General features: G+C 45.0%; 1 long non-coding RNA gene across 1 annotated transcript in view; it reads right to left on the bottom strand.

Moving 5' to 3' along the window:
* Nucleotides 1-4,873, bottom strand: part of LOC125129123 (uncharacterized) — a 53,937-nt gene extending 49,064 nt beyond the window's left edge. The window contains exon 1 of the long non-coding RNA XR_007135416.1: nt 4,789-4,873. This is a non-coding gene — a long non-coding RNA (uncharacterized LOC125129123). The remainder of the gene's footprint in view (nt 1-4,788) is intronic.
* Nucleotides 4,874-15,545: the final 10,672 nt, after the last annotated feature.

The following is a 15,545-nucleotide window of genomic DNA, read 5'->3' as shown; positions in this document are numbered from 1 at the left end:
TGCACAGCTACAGACTTGGCTCCAGCAGCTGGATTAAGCACTTAAGACAGAGGCCACCTTCCTCCCTGGTGGCAGGAGTTGTGTGGTAGTTTCTACACGAGCCCACAGATCCTCTGAGATGTCTCCTTCCAAAGGCTGGCACCTAATTCTCCTCCCCATTAGGGTGGGCCCAACCTGGTGACTCACTTCCCAAGAACAAAGAGTGGCAGAAGGGATGTGGGACCTTCCAGGTGAGTACCTAAAGGGCACAGGGTCGTCCTCCTCTCTCTCAGACCATTCACCCTGAGGCAAGCCAGCCACCGTGTCACAAGGACACTCCAGAGAGTGTGGAAACCCAGAGAAACTTCTCTGTTTCTCCATTGCTAATTCTTTCCACTGAATACAGTTCTGGGTCAGAGAGCAAAGCATGGTCAGGGATGGGGGAGGTGCTGGGTCACAGCAGAGGAGTAGAAAGACAACGCCTACTAAAGTGACCAGGTGCAGTGGAGGAGGGCACAGGCTCTGAAGTCACAAAAACCTGGGTTTGAATCCCAGCTGGACCTCTTTTTTTTTTTTTTTTTTATGGCCACACCCAGGCATGTGAAAGTTCCCAGGCCAGGGAGTGAATCCGAGCCACCGCTGTGGCAATGTAGATCCTTTAATCCACTGCACCAGACTGGGGCTCGAACCTGCAATTCCATAGCAACTGGAGCCACTGCAGTCAGAGTCTTTTTCTTTTTTTTTTTTCAGGGCTGCACCCGAGGCATATGGACGTTCCCAGGCTAGGGGTCCAATCGGAGCTACAGCTACCAGCCTATACCACAGCCACAGCAATGCGGGATCCAAATCCCATCTACAGCCTACACCACAGCTGATGGCAACACCAGATCCTTAACCCACTGAGCGAGGCCAGGAATCGAACCTGCAACCTCATGGTTCCTAGTCGGATTCGTCTCCACTGTGGCACGACAGGAACTCCAGCAGTCAGATTCTTAAGCTAATGGGCCACAGCAAGAACTCCACCCAGCTGTGTCTCTTATTACCAGCCCCTGCAAGCTTCTGAAGTATCTGTGCAATGGGGCATTATCGCCTTCAGAGAGATGCTGGGGAGTGAGTGGATTGAGACACGGTTAGGCTGGGTGTCAGGACCCCCAGCATAAGCACTCCCTCGTTGTGGTGATTGTGATGATGGTGAGTGCTGGCTGAGCACGTCCTGTGCATGTGTCAGGCCCTGCGGGAGCCGCATTACCTACATAATCATGGCATTATCAATGTGATACGGTATCTTCATCTTCACATTCCAACCCAGTAAGGTTGATAAGGTACAGAGGCTGAAGAGTCTCCCCCTCCCCCAAAAAAGGTATGTCCAAATCAGAATCCCAGATACCTGTAAATGGTGATCTTATGTGAGAATAGGAGCAAAAAAACCAACCAATGGAAAAATGGGCAGAAGACCTAAATAGACATTTCTCTAAGGAAGACCTATGGATGGACAGGAGGTGCATGAAGAAATGCTCAATATCACCAATTATTAGAGAAATGTGAATCAAAACTACAATGAGGTACCACCTCACACCAGTCAGAATGGCCATCATTCATAGGTCCACAAATAACAAATGCTGGAGGTGGTATGGAGAAAAGGGAACCCTCCTACACTGTTGGCGGGAATGGAAATTGGTACAACTGCTGTGGAAAACAGTATGGGGGTACCTCAGAAAACTAAATATACTACCATATGACCCAGCAATCCTACTCTGGCCATACATCAATTCAAAGAGATATGTGCAGAGTTCCCATTGTGGCTCAGTGGTTAATGAACCTGACTAGGATCCATGAGGATGCGGGTTTGATCCCTGGCCTTGCTCAGTGGGTTAAGGATCTGGCATTGCCATGAACTATGGCTCGGATCTGGCATTGCAGTGGCTGTGGTGTAGGCGGGCAGCTGTAGCTCTGACTCGACCCCTAGCCTGGGAACTTCCATATGCCGTGGGTATGGCCCTAAAAAAAGCAAAAAAAAAAAAAAATTACCCCAAAAGATAAATGCATGCATAAGATACACTAACCAAGACACAGAAACAACCTAAATGTCCACTAACAGATGAGTAGATTAAGAAGATGTGGTACATATACACAATGGAATGCTACTCAGCCATAAAAAAAGAATGAAATAATGCCATTTGCAGCAACATGGATGCAACTGGAGATTCCCATACAAAGTGAAGTCAGAAAGAGAAAGACAAATACCTTATGATATCACATATGTGGAGTCTAAAATATGACACAAATGAACCTATCTATAAAACAGAAACAGGAGTTCCCATTGTGGCACATTGGAAAAGAATCCAACTAGGAACCATGAGGTTGCAGGTTCGATCCCTGGCCTTGCTCAGTGGGGTAAGGATCCAGTGTTGCTGTGAGCTGTGGTGTAGGTTGCAGACACAGCTCAGATCTGGGGTTGCTGTGGCTCTGGTGTAGGCTGGCGGCTACAGCTCTGCTTGGATCCCTAGCCTGGGAACCTGCATATGCTGTGGGAGTGGCCTTCAAAAGACAAAAGACAAAAAAAAAAAAAATAGAAACAGACTCAGACATGGAGAAGAGACCTGTGGTTGCCAAGGGGGTGGCAGGAGGGAATGGGATGGACTGGGAGTTTGGGGTTGGCAGATGCAAACTATTACATTTAGAATGGATAAGCAATGAGGTCCTGCTGTATAGCACAGGGAACTGTGTCCAGTCTCTTGGAACAGAACATGATGGGGGATGATATGAGAAAGAGAATGCATATATAGATACATGTACCTGGGTCCTATGCTATACAGCAGAAATCAGCACGACATTGTAAATCAACCATAATTTTTTTAAAAAAAGAAAATAGGGTTTTTACAGATGTAATTAAATTAGAGATTTTAGGATGAGATCATTTTCAATTTAGAGATGGCCCTCCATTTAATGATGGGTGTCCCTGTAACAGAAAGGAGCAGGACATTTGAGGCACAGAGGAGGAAGATAGAGGCAGAGATGGGAGTTGTGTTGCCACAAACCAGAGAAGGCCAGAGCCGGAAGGATTCTCCCCCTGGAGACTTTGGAGGAAGCACGGCCTTGTGTCTTCTCAAGTCTGTACTTTTGACCTCTAGAATTGTGAGGAGAGTAAACTCCTACTGTTTTAGGCCACCAAGCTTGTGGTCATTTGTTATAGCAGCCCTGGGAAACCAATGCAGACATTTTTATCTCCACTTTACAGATGAGGAAATGAAAGTACACTAACTTGCTTAGGGTGCGTTTTTATGCAAAGCACTGATTTATGCTAGATAAACATGAAGCGACTGAGTGCCTTTAAGAGAAACGATGAGGTGGAGTTCCCACTGTGGCACAGCAGAAACGAATCCAACTAGGAACCATGAGGTTGTAGGTTTGATCCCTGGCCTCGCTCAGTGGGTTAAGGATCCGGCATTGCCCTGAGCTGTGGTATAGGTCGCAGATGTGGCTCGATCCTGCATTGCTATGGCTGTGGTGTAGGCCAGCAGCTGTAGCTCTGATTTGACCCCTGGCTTGGGAACTTCCATATACCCTGGGTGCGTCCCTAAAGAGCAAAGAGAGAGAGAGAGAGAAAAACAATGAGGAACCAAAATAGGAAAATTAGGACAAAGTGTAGCTCCAGGTCTTCACAGGAGGAAAAGAAAAGGAGTCCATAGCATTTCAGTTAATGTGCTACTCCTCACATATACTCATTTAATTAGGTCAGGAGAAAGCTAGCAAAACAGAACTCAGGACGACGCGTAAAACAGCTCAGCATAACCCCATGGAAGAAACCAGCCTAGCCAGAACCAGCCCCGAAGACTGATTAGACTCGTGGGAGACTCCTAGCAGATTAAATTAATAGAGCAATTAGGGGCAAGGAAGCAGACTAAGCCGCTTAAAAACTAGGAACCGAAGAGAAAATTTGATTTGTAGGAAGGTCTCTGGTCGTGAACTTTAATTTCTCTTTGGTTTCTTTTTAAGATGCTGAAATGGCAGGTCTGAAGAGCAGGAGATAATCACGAATTTCTTCTGAAATGCAAACGGTGGGGAATCATTAATTTTTAAGGACCACTCATTTCTGGAGGAGCCAAGGAGCCGTGCCTGGTCTCCAGGGTTTTAATTCACTTACATGCAGGGGAAAGATTTCTCCTAACCTACATCATTATCATCCCAAGAGGCTTCTCTTGCCTTTCTTTTGAAAAAAAAATTTGCATTTTCCATAGTTGCAAAAATAACAAATGCTCAATATACCAAACTTGAAAAACTTTAAAAGCCACAAAGAAAATAAAAGGAAGAAATAAGCACTATAATTCCACCTCCAACATATTAAAATATTTTCTTCTGGTATTTTAGGTATAGTTATAGGTATAAATATGCAATTCAAAACCAAACGGACTAGCTGCTCTTGCACGTTCGTGGGAGGGATGGGGTGACGGCATAATGCATATTTATGCAGAAAAAAAAAGAGCCAACATTTAATAGTATTTACTTTGTACCAAACATTCTAAGCACCTTGTACATATTAAACTCTAAGAAACTTCTGCCTACTACCAAGTCCAAAGATATTTTTCTGTATTTAACTCATTTAATTCTCAGCGACCGTCTTAAATGTTAGTGCCGCTCGGGTTTGGTACATAAGGAAACTGAGGCACCTGGACACCGGTGCCCTAACCAAACAGCTGGAAAGCAGCAGAAAGGGACCTGCTCCAGCCCACTCGGCTAGCGAGCGCGGGCTGCGCCCGCATCATTCAGGGCTTCCTTCCTCTTAGAGACCTGGAAGTGGGAGGGACTCACTGTTCAGAGATTCTCCTTGTTGGTCTCCTCCGTTCCAGACTGACGTCGGTCGGAGGTATCAAGGAGTCTAGGTTTGCAATGTTGGGTGGGGAGGACGCTGTAAAGAGGGGGCGGGGGAAACAAGCGGGCAGAGCTTAGAGTAAGGGCGGGCCTTGCCCTGGCGCCGCGGTCCGGGTGGGCAGCCCCACGGCTGCAGCCACGCCCCCGTCCACGCCCACGGCCATGGCCGGTCCTCCAATCAGATCCTGCGGAGCCGGGCGCCTAAGACGCCTGCCCTGGGTACCTGAGCCATGCAGAATTCTGAACCTTAAGAAGAAGTCGGGCACACACACATTTGCCTTGTGCAGATGGTTTTGGAGAAATTCAGGGAAATGGCTGAATCCGCAGTCTAAGCTGCAGCAGTGAAGCGGGAGAGGGGAGAGAAGCCTGAGCGGGCTGAGAGAGAGAGAGGCCCGAGGCAGCGGTGAGCCCCTGGAAATCTGAATAAATCTTGAACGGGACGTTGTACATTATATTGTCCGCAAACACGGAATAGAGGATACAACCAATTTGCTTCTCAGGCCCAAAGGGCTGAATGATCTCAGCTGACAACTGGAAGATATACATTCACACATGCATATACATACACGATCTCTATAACTTGTGTATTATGTATTGTATGTTATATATAACATATATGACACAAAATATATGATACAAATACATATGTAAATAATACTTTACAAAAGTGACATATATAATATATCTATACAATGTACTTTATTATAGAAATATGGCATGATGCTTACATTCAATTATATGACAGCTACACAACAAAATACACATTTTGTAAGATATACAAGCACTTTTTTTTTTTTTTTTGGTCTTTTTAGGGCCATACCCGCTGCATATGGAGGTTCCCGGGCTAGGGGCCTAGCCCCAGCTACAGCTTCCAGCCTACCCAAAGCCACAGCAACTCGAGATCCTTAACCCACTGAGCGAGGCCAGGGATCCAACCTGCAACCTTACGGTTCCTAGTCGGATTCATTTCTGCTGCGCCAGGACAGGAACTCCACAAGCACATATTGATAACATTTTTATTAAAATGTAATATTACAAATGGTTTTAACCTTTCCCATTAAAAACTTTTTTACAAAAATGGGACATTATTATATACAAAATTTTGTGGGTTTTTTTAACCTAGGAATATATGTGGGCCATTTTATGACCATTTTATCATTTTAATAATATTCCTTTTTTTTTGGCCATACCCTCAACATGCAAAATTAGCCTGGTCCAGGGATAGAGCCTGCACCACAGCAGTGACAACACCAGGTCCTTAACTGTTCGGCCATCAGGGAACTCCATTTTAGTAATATTCTTTTACAATATGATTGTTAATGCATTTTTATATTCTATGTGGAGGCATCATAATTTGCTTAAAACCAGTCTCCAATTTGGTTATTTTGGCCATTTTGAGTTTTTGTTATTATAAATAACGCTGCTGATGAACTTTCTTATAAATAGACTTCTGATTTGACCCATGGTGCTAGCGCCAGTCAGGGCTTGACAGGAAACAAGTGGCATGCTAAAACTGGGCTGGTGAGGGTGTCTAATAAAAGGACAATGTACACCTGTGTGAAACCAGCCAAGGATGGGGCAGTGCTGGCAGTACTACCACCCCCGCCTGGGGCAGGCAGGGAGGGAGCAGTTACCAGACCCTGCAGAGGGTGATGTTTGGGGAGGGTCACCTGACAGATGTGGCCGTGGGTGCAGAGATGCAGCAAACCCAGGCAGCAGAGGAAACCAAAGAACCGGTGTCCTCGCCCTCTTCCCATCTTCCCAGCTCTTTCCCATGACTCAGTAGCAGAACCCAGCCAGGCCACACAGGTCGACCTGCAGGGGCACAGAGGGATGGAGAAGACAGTGGACCTGGAGAAGCAAACTGAGGTTAATGTGCCATCAAGAAATGTGTTAACAATTTAATACCCAATAGCAGTGTAAAAGGCACCTCTTTCTCTATAATACCCATGTAGATATTGGGCATTGCCACTTGTAGGGGACTGAACAATGGCTCTCAACAATACTAGGTCTGAATCCCTGAAACTTTTTTTTTTTTTCTTGCCATTTCTTGAGCCGCTCCTGCGGCATATGGAGGTTCCCAGGCTAGGGGTTGAATTGGAGCGGTAGCCACCAGCCTACACCACAGCCACAGCAACTTGGGATCTGAGCCGCGTCTGTGACCTGCACCACAGCTCATGACAACACTGGATCCTTAGCCCACTGAGAAAGGCCAGGGATTGAACCCGCAACCTCATGGTTCCTAGTCGGATTCGTTTCCACTGAGCCACGACGGGAACTCCCCCAATACCTAAAACTTCTAAGTGTTACTTTATGTGGAAGAAAAGTCTTTGAAGATGTGATTACTTTAAGGATCTTGAGATGGGGAGATTATCGTGGATGAGCCAAGTGGGCCCTACATGCAGACATGAGTGTCCTTATAAGAGAAAGGCAGAGGGATGGAGTTCCCTTTGTGGCACAGTGGTTAACAAATATGACTAGGAACCAGGAGGCTGCATGTTTGATCCCTGGCCTTGCTCAGTGGGTTAAGGATCTGGCGTTGCCGTGTGCTGTGGTGTAGGTCGAAGACGTGGCTCGGATCCTGCATTGCTGTGGCCCTGGCATAGGCTGGTGGCTACAGCTCCGATTAGACCCCTAGCCTGGGAACCTCCATATGCCGCAGCGGCAGCCCAAAAAATGGCAAAAAAAAAAAAAGAGAGAGAAAGGCAGAGGGAGATTTGACAAAAAGTGGAGATTGGAGTCACGTGGCCACAAGCCAAGGAATGCCAGTGGCCATCAGAAGCTGGAAGAGGCAAGGAGTCAATCCTCTGCCCTCGAGCCTCCAGAGTGAGCATGGTCCTGCGGGGACCTTGTTTTCAGCCCACTGAATAAACTGAGTTTGTGCTCATTTGTTACAACAGTCACAGAAAAATAATACACTACTCTTTTTTTTTTTCTAATATGCCACTCATTGCCCTAAGGAATTTATTTTTGTAATTTTTTATCTTAAATTGTTTTTATTTTTTTCTATACCACTCTTTTTAATCTGTTAATCCTGGTGTGAAGGAGTAGGAGGATTTGTCATTACTGCTTCATTTTTGATTTTTTCTTGCTGCTTGTGAAGGCAAATACTTTTTTTTTTTTTTTTTTTGGCTGTGCCTGCAGCATGTGGAAGTTCCTGGGCCAGGGACTGAACCTGTGCCACAGCAGTGACCACAAGAGAACTCCATCAGGAATTTTTTATATGTTTAGCTTGGTAGAATTGCCTTTGCCCAAAGGGGAAGGGGTCATCTTTTTCTGCTTGGTTTGTGGAGTGTTTTGTATCATAAGCGTAACAGCCCTTGGCCTGTTTCCCAAGCATTTCAATAGTTTTGTTACTTTTTATAGGTGGCTTTGGTGTTTTGGTACAATGAAGCTCCAAATTTTCATGCAGTCACATCTTTTAGTCTTTGCCTATATGTTTTAGAATGATGCCAAATTCAATAAGATTGCATAACTAGGAATTCCCACTGTGGCCCAGTGGTTAACGAATCCGACTAGAAACCATGAGGTTGCAGGTTCGATCCCTGGCCTTGCCCAGTGGGTTAAGGATCTGATGTTGCCATGAGCTGTAGTGTAGGTCGCAGATGTGGCTCGGATCCCGAGTTGCTGTGGCTCTGGTTTAGGCCGGCTGCTATAGCTCCGATTAGACCCCTAGCCTGGGAACCTCCATATGCCGTGGGAGAGGCCCTAGAAAAGGCAAAAAGACAAAAAAAAAAAAAGAAAAGAAAAAAAAAGATTGCATAAGTAGAATTTATAGTCTCCTTTACAGTTTCTATTTTTAATTTCTAATTCTTCTAACTACTACCAATTACCTGGCAGCTAATGGTGGTAAGAAATATGCAGGGAACAGAAAAAGAAAGTATTAGTCAGAAAAGTTTATAAAGCTTTTGAAAATGTAGAGTATTACAAATCTGTGGTTCTTTGTTGAATTATGTATCAGCAGATAGTTGGCAGAAAATACTTGAATCTATCATGTATTATTGAACCAATACTGTCATTTGTCACTGTGGACTTAATCACTTTCGGTTCTGTGAATTTTTGTCACAAGTAGAAGCTAAACATCCTGGCATTCACTACTATACCACAGTTCTGTGGCTTAGTAGTGAGAAAGCTTTATTGCAATTTTTGAACTTGGGCCCAAGATTGAAATTTTTGTGAATGAGAACTTCCTTTTATTATTTTTATTTATTTGGTTATTTATTAAGCAGTCATTTTATTGAACATTGAATGCCTTTGAAAATTAACTTCTGGTAGAGACATGATAATGCATCTTAATGAATCCAATCTAAAATTAAAAGACAAAACAAGCGTTTTTGTACAAAACTTATGTACGGCAATGAGGTCATTTTGATGGTAACTAATACTGTTTGGATCACAGGTAATGTGCTGCTTTACACAGTTTCTCTACTTTTAAAATTAAAGTGGACTTGAGATCTTCATTCCCACACAAATTTTCAGTGGGTATATTTATACATTCAGCTCATACTATAGTTCCAGCAGCATTTTATTTTGAATCTCCATGCAAGTGTAAAGAGAATTTCCATATTTAAAAATCCATTGAACTGTGATTGAGAAACTTCCACATAATCTTCAGTAGGAAGCAATTAATCCTCATTATAATCACATGCTCAAAGGCAAATAAGAAGGGAGCTAACAGAATTCTAAAAATGCTTTCCAAACAATGAATATGCTTAGTTAAATGTGTAGGCTTGAAAACTGGCATCAGGGAGTTCCCATCGTGGCTCAGTGGTTAACGAATCCGACTAGGAACCATGAGGTTGCAGGTTCGATCCCTGGCCTTGCTCAGTGGGTTAGGGATCCATAAGCTGTGGTGTAGGTTGCAGATGCGGCTCAGACCCCTCATTGCTGTGGCTCTGGTGTAGGCCGGTGGCTACAGCTGTGATTAGACCCCTAGCCTGGGAACCTCCATATGCTGTGGGTGCGGCCTTAGAAAAGGCAAAAACAAAAAAAAAGAAAACTGACATCAGTATTTGGTAGCACCTAGCTGTGTGAAAAGACATTTTCAGAGATGAAATACAGGAGTTCCCGTTGTGGTGCAGCGGAAATGAATCTGACTGGGAACCCTAAGGATGCAGGTTTGATCCCTGGCCTGGCTCAGTGGGTTAAGGATCTGGTGTTGCCGTGAGCTGTGGCGTAGGTCGCACACAAGGCTCGGATCCCATGTTGCTGTGGCTGTGGTGTAGGCCAGCAGCTGTGGCTCTGATTCGACCCCCTAGCCTGGGAACCTCCATATGCCACAGGTGTGGCCCTAAACAAAAAAGGTGAAATATATACAATTCCATTACAGATATTAATAACAGATAAACATTTGTGAGAGATTTAGATGTCCGCTAGTGGGAACACTGACTCTGAACCCCAATTAAGCAAACTGTTATGCTCTCCTAAAAAGGAATTCCATTCTTACCATTAGTAGACTTATTTCACAAAAATTGTACTCATTTACTATCATTATTTTGCTATTATTACATTTTGAATTTTGTCAGTAAGAATTTTATGGCAATTTATATTTTCTTTTGTTGTATAACTACCTACATAATATTCTTAATTCCACCTCTTCACCTACAAAGCCGATAATATTTATATCTAGTCCTTAACGGGAAAGGTTTGCTGACCTTGGATTTAAAGAATGTATACCAAAATGTTAACAATGGCTTTTCCCAAGTATTTAGATTATGAATTTTTTTTTGTCTTTTTTGTTTTTTTGCTATTTCTTGGGGTGCTCCCGCGGCATATGGAGGTTCCCAGACTAGGGGTCGAATAGGAGCTGTAGCTGCTGGCCTACATGACAGCCACAGCATCGCGGGATCCGAGCAGCGTCTGCAACCTACACCACAGCTCACGGCAACGCCGGATCCTTAACCCACTGAGCAAGGGCAGGGACCGAACCCGCAACCTCATGGTTCCCAGTTGGATTCGTTAACCACTGTGCCACGACGGGAACTCCAGATTATGAATATTTTAATTTACTTCTTATTCTTGCTATTTGCATTTTCTTATTTATTTATTTATTTATTTTTATTTTTCAGGGCTGCACCTGCAACATATGGAAGTTCCCAGGCTAGGGGTCCAATCAGAGCTGCAGCTGCCAGCTTACACCACAGCCACAGCAACACAGGATCTGAGCCACATCTGCAACCTACCCCACAGCTCAAGGCAATGCCGGATCCTTAACCCACTGAGCAAGCCAGGGATCGAACTCCCATCCTCAAGGATACTACTTGGGTTCTTAACCCAGTGAGCCACAGTGGGAACCCCTGCATTTTCTTACTTATCAGCAATGAACATGTATTAACCGTGTAATCAAGAAAATAATCTATTTATAAAATCAGTTTTATAAAAAGAAACTATTCCTCCTCCAATTGAGCTGATAACTGTCACTAATAAGAGTTCTCTGTTCCATAAGTTGGCTCACTTCTATGGAATTCATTATCTTTCCCATCAGGAGAGGAAAACTGCAATAAAACTGAGGACTTCCTAGGGAGAGACCCCTTTGTGTTTTGCTCAGAACAACATCTGAGCAGAGTATTTCCCAGAGGACACTGATTGGCCACAGGGCTGAACCAGGCTGTTCAGAAGCCCCATCAGCTGTATGGGGAGCAGGCAGAAGTGGTGGCCTGTGAGTCTCCTCCCACCCCAGCATCAACATCCGGCACCTGAGATGCTCTAGAGCAGACTGCACATTTGATTGGAAGTAACTACCCTGAGCCTGATCCACAGTCACAGGTTAGAGAGGATCAGGGCAGCCGAAGGGCTGGAGAATGAGGTCTGCCATTTCACCTAGGAAGTCTGTGCCAGTGGTGGCCTGGATTGTGGGTGGCACACCTTTTATCTGTTTTCAAAAGAAACTTTACACTAAATTCCAAGAGGTAAATCCATTTTTTTTTTTTTTGTCTGTTTGCTATTTCTTGGGCCGCTCCCGCGGCATATGGAGGTTCCCAGGCTAGGGGTCAAATCGGAGCTGTAGCCACCGGCCTACGCCAGAGCCACAGCAACGCAGGATCCGAGCCGGGTCTGCAACCTACACCACAGCTCACGGCAACGCAGGATCGTTAACCCACTGAGCAAGGGCAAGGACCGAACCCGCAACCTCATGGTTCCTAGTCGGATTCGTTAACCACTGCGCCACAACGGGAACTCCGTAAATCCATTTTTATCTGCATAAATTTATTTTACGACTTCAGGTGGCAATAGTTAGCACTCAGAGTAGTCAGGCAACCAGGGGAATGAGGCTGTTCAGATAAAAATTAAAATTCAATTTAGACTGGCCTCAGCATCAGGCTTGTCCTCCTGCATTCCACAGGATCAATGAAATCTTGGCTCCCCCACACACGTGTGACTGCAAGCAGTAACAGCTTTTAACCACTTGCTTGGCAACCTTGGGATACCCTTCAATTAAACGGATCTAAAAGCCTGAAAGAAAAGTAGTTGAAAATGTTTGTCTTAAAAATGGAATCATTAACATCTTCTTCCAACTGCCAATATTTATCTTGAGTATAAAAACTCAATTGTAGCATCCAAAACTATTATATGTATATGTATGGGTTTTTTTTGGTTTGTTTTGTTTGTTTGTTTGTTGCTTTTTAGGGCTACACTCGAAGCATATGGAGGGTCCCAGGTTAGGGGTCCGATCAGAGCTACAGCTGCTAGCCTACGGCACAGCCACAGCAACACAGAATCCAAGCTGGTCTGCGGCCTGCACCACAGCTCACGGCAACGCCGGATCCTTAGCCCACTGAGCGAGGCCTCTGGAGTCAGATTCCCTGCATTCAAATCCCAGCTCTACCATTTACTAGCTACATGGACTAGGGAAAACTACATAACTTCTCTGTGCCTTAGTTTTCTCATCTGTAAAATGAGGATAAAATAGCAGCCATTTCATAGGGTAGTTGTGAGGATTAAATGAGCTATTCACGTAAAAACTTGATGAAAGTTTGCTATTTAAAACCAGTAAAAGGAGGGAGTTCCCATCCTGGCTCAGTGGGTAAAACCAGTAAAAGGAGTTCCCGTCGTGGTGCCGTGGAAACGAATCCGACTAGGAACCTTGAAGTTGCGGGACTGGATCCCTGGCCTTGCTCAGTGGGTTAAGGATTCGGCGTTGCTGTGAGCTGTGGGTGTAGGCTGGCGGCTACAGCTCTGATTGGACCCCTGGCCTGGGAACCTCCATATGCCAAGGGTGTGGCCCTTAAAAGACAAAAAAAAAAAAAAAAAACCGAGTAAAATAATTATATATTCTAAAGAAATGTAATTTGAAAGCAAATATCAGAGTTCTCCAAGGAATCTAAGATTTCAGGTAACATAATTCAAAAAGCAGTTGTTCCAGAGAATAAGTATGCATCTCAAAGCAAAATGAACTCCTCTTTTTGGTTTGGTTGCTTAATTTATCCCAAAGGAACCCTCTGGTGGGTTACCACACCCCAGCTTTGACCTAATTCCCAAATTTTCATTTCTATCCTACGCATAACCAAGTTTCCTCTGTAAGAAGGATGGTGTATAGTTTCCTGGGGCCTCTCTAACAAATCAGCACGAACTAGACGGCTTAAAACATCAGAACTTGGAGTTCCCATTGTGGCGCAGTGAAAACGAATCCGACTAGGAACCATGAGGTTGTGGCTTCCATCCCTGGCTTTGCTCAGTGGGTTAAGTTGCCGTGAGCTGTGGTGTAGGTTGCAGACCCAGCTTGGATCCCGCGTTGCTGTGGCTGTGGTGTAGGCCAGAGGCTACAGCTCTGATTTGACCCCTAGCCTGGGAACCTCCATATGCCACTGGTGTGGCCCTAAAAAGGACAAAAGACAAAAAAAAAAAGACAAAAACTAAAACATCAGAATTTTATTCTCTTGCAGTTCTGGAAGTCAGGAGTCTGAAATCAAGGCTCGGCAGGGTCACGCTCCCTCCGAAACCTGTAGGAAATCCTTCCTCGCCTCTTCCTAGCCTCTGACGTTTTGCTAGCAACCTCTGTCATCCTTGGTTTAGAGGTGCCTCCCTCTAATCCCCCATCTTCACATGCCTCCCCCATTGTGTCCGCACATCCTCTTTGTGAAATTTCCCTTTATATAATGACACCAGTCCAATCGGATTCGGGTCCAGCCTGATGATCTCACTTTAACTGATCACCTCTGCAAAGATCCTACCACTGAGTTATACTCTGAATTTACTTGGGGGCAGGGTGGGGGGTGGGTAGGACTTCAACACATTTTTTTTTGTTTGTTTGTTTTAGTGCCTGCACCTGTGGCATATTGGAGGTTCCCAGGCTAGGGGTCAAATCAGAACTCCAGCTGCCGGCCTACGCCACAGCCACAGCAATGCGGGATCCTTAACCCGCTGAGCAAAGACAGGGATTTAACCCGCATCCTCATGAGTACGAGTTGTGTTCTAAACCCACTGAGCCACAATAGGAACTCCTCAACACACCTTTCTGGGGGAGATATAACCCATTACTGATGGCAACAAAGAATGTCCAAGATGCTAGGTTCTGGACAACTGCTAAACAACCTGGGTGTCCCAGAGGGCTTGAGCAGGCCTGAGGGCTATGGAAGAGTTTGAGTACCGCACCTAGTTGGGGAGGGAGCTGGCATGTGTGGATGGTCTTAGTGCTGCATTTGAACACATGCCAAATACCACCCTTTTTGAACGCCACCTGTTAAATTCACATTTTATCCCCTTGTGATGCAGGTGTTATTGTGACCATTTTATAGATGAGGAAATTGAGGCCTGGTGGGGTCAGCAGACTAGCATTCCATAAGTTTGGGGTTCAGGCTGTGGTCTACGAGAGAAGGAGGGGGTTGCTGTTCATGGTGGTGACTACATCCCTACCATTCCCACTTTATTCCTTGGTGGATTTTATTTTATTTATTTATTTATTTGTCTTTTCTAGGGCCACTTCTGAGGCATATGGAGGTTCCCAGGCTAGGGGTCTAATTGGAGCTGTAGCCGCCAGCCTACACCACAGCCACAGCAACGTGGGATCCGGGCTGTGTCTGCAACCTACACCATAGCTCACGGCAACGCAAGGTCAGGGACCGAACCCGCAACCTCATGGTTCCTAGTCGGATTCGTTAACCACTGCGCCACAATGGGAAATCCCTCTTGGTGGATTTTAAACTAAACAATGATTATGGCAACAGTCCTCTCTCCTCATTTTACATATGACTCACTGGGTCACATCTTTTATCCAGATTTAACCATGAGTATCATGTGAAAGCAGAAGTGAAATGTTTTGCCTTTTTTCCCAAAGGTGACACAACTGAAAGAGATCTATGACTAGGCACTGAATTGAAATGCTGATTTCTAAGTCCCCAACATGTGCCAAAAGATTTCTTTTCTTTTTCAGGGTGTGGTGGTGGGGCGCATGTGTGACATAGGAAAGTTCCCAGGCTAGGGGTCTAATTGGAGCTATGGCTATTGGCCTATGCCAGAGCCACAGCAACGCCAGATCTGAGCACCATCTGTGACCTGCATCACAGCTCATGGCAACGCTGGATCCTTAGCCCACCGAGTGAGGCCAGGGATTGAACCCACATTTTCATGGATACTAGTCGGGTTTGTAACCTGCTGAGTCACAACGGGAACTCCTGAAAGATATCTATATCTATACCTATATCTATATCTATACCTATACCTATACCTATATCTATATCTATATATATTTTGTGTGTGTG

The sequence above is a fragment of the Phacochoerus africanus genome, chromosome 6 (assembly GCF_016906955.1).
Source record: "Phacochoerus africanus isolate WHEZ1 chromosome 6, ROS_Pafr_v1, whole genome shotgun sequence".
Taxonomy (NCBI): domain Eukaryota; kingdom Metazoa; phylum Chordata; class Mammalia; order Artiodactyla; family Suidae; genus Phacochoerus; species Phacochoerus africanus.
Note: the sequence above shows the minus strand (reverse complement) of the source record. Positions and strands in the feature narration are given on the sequence as shown.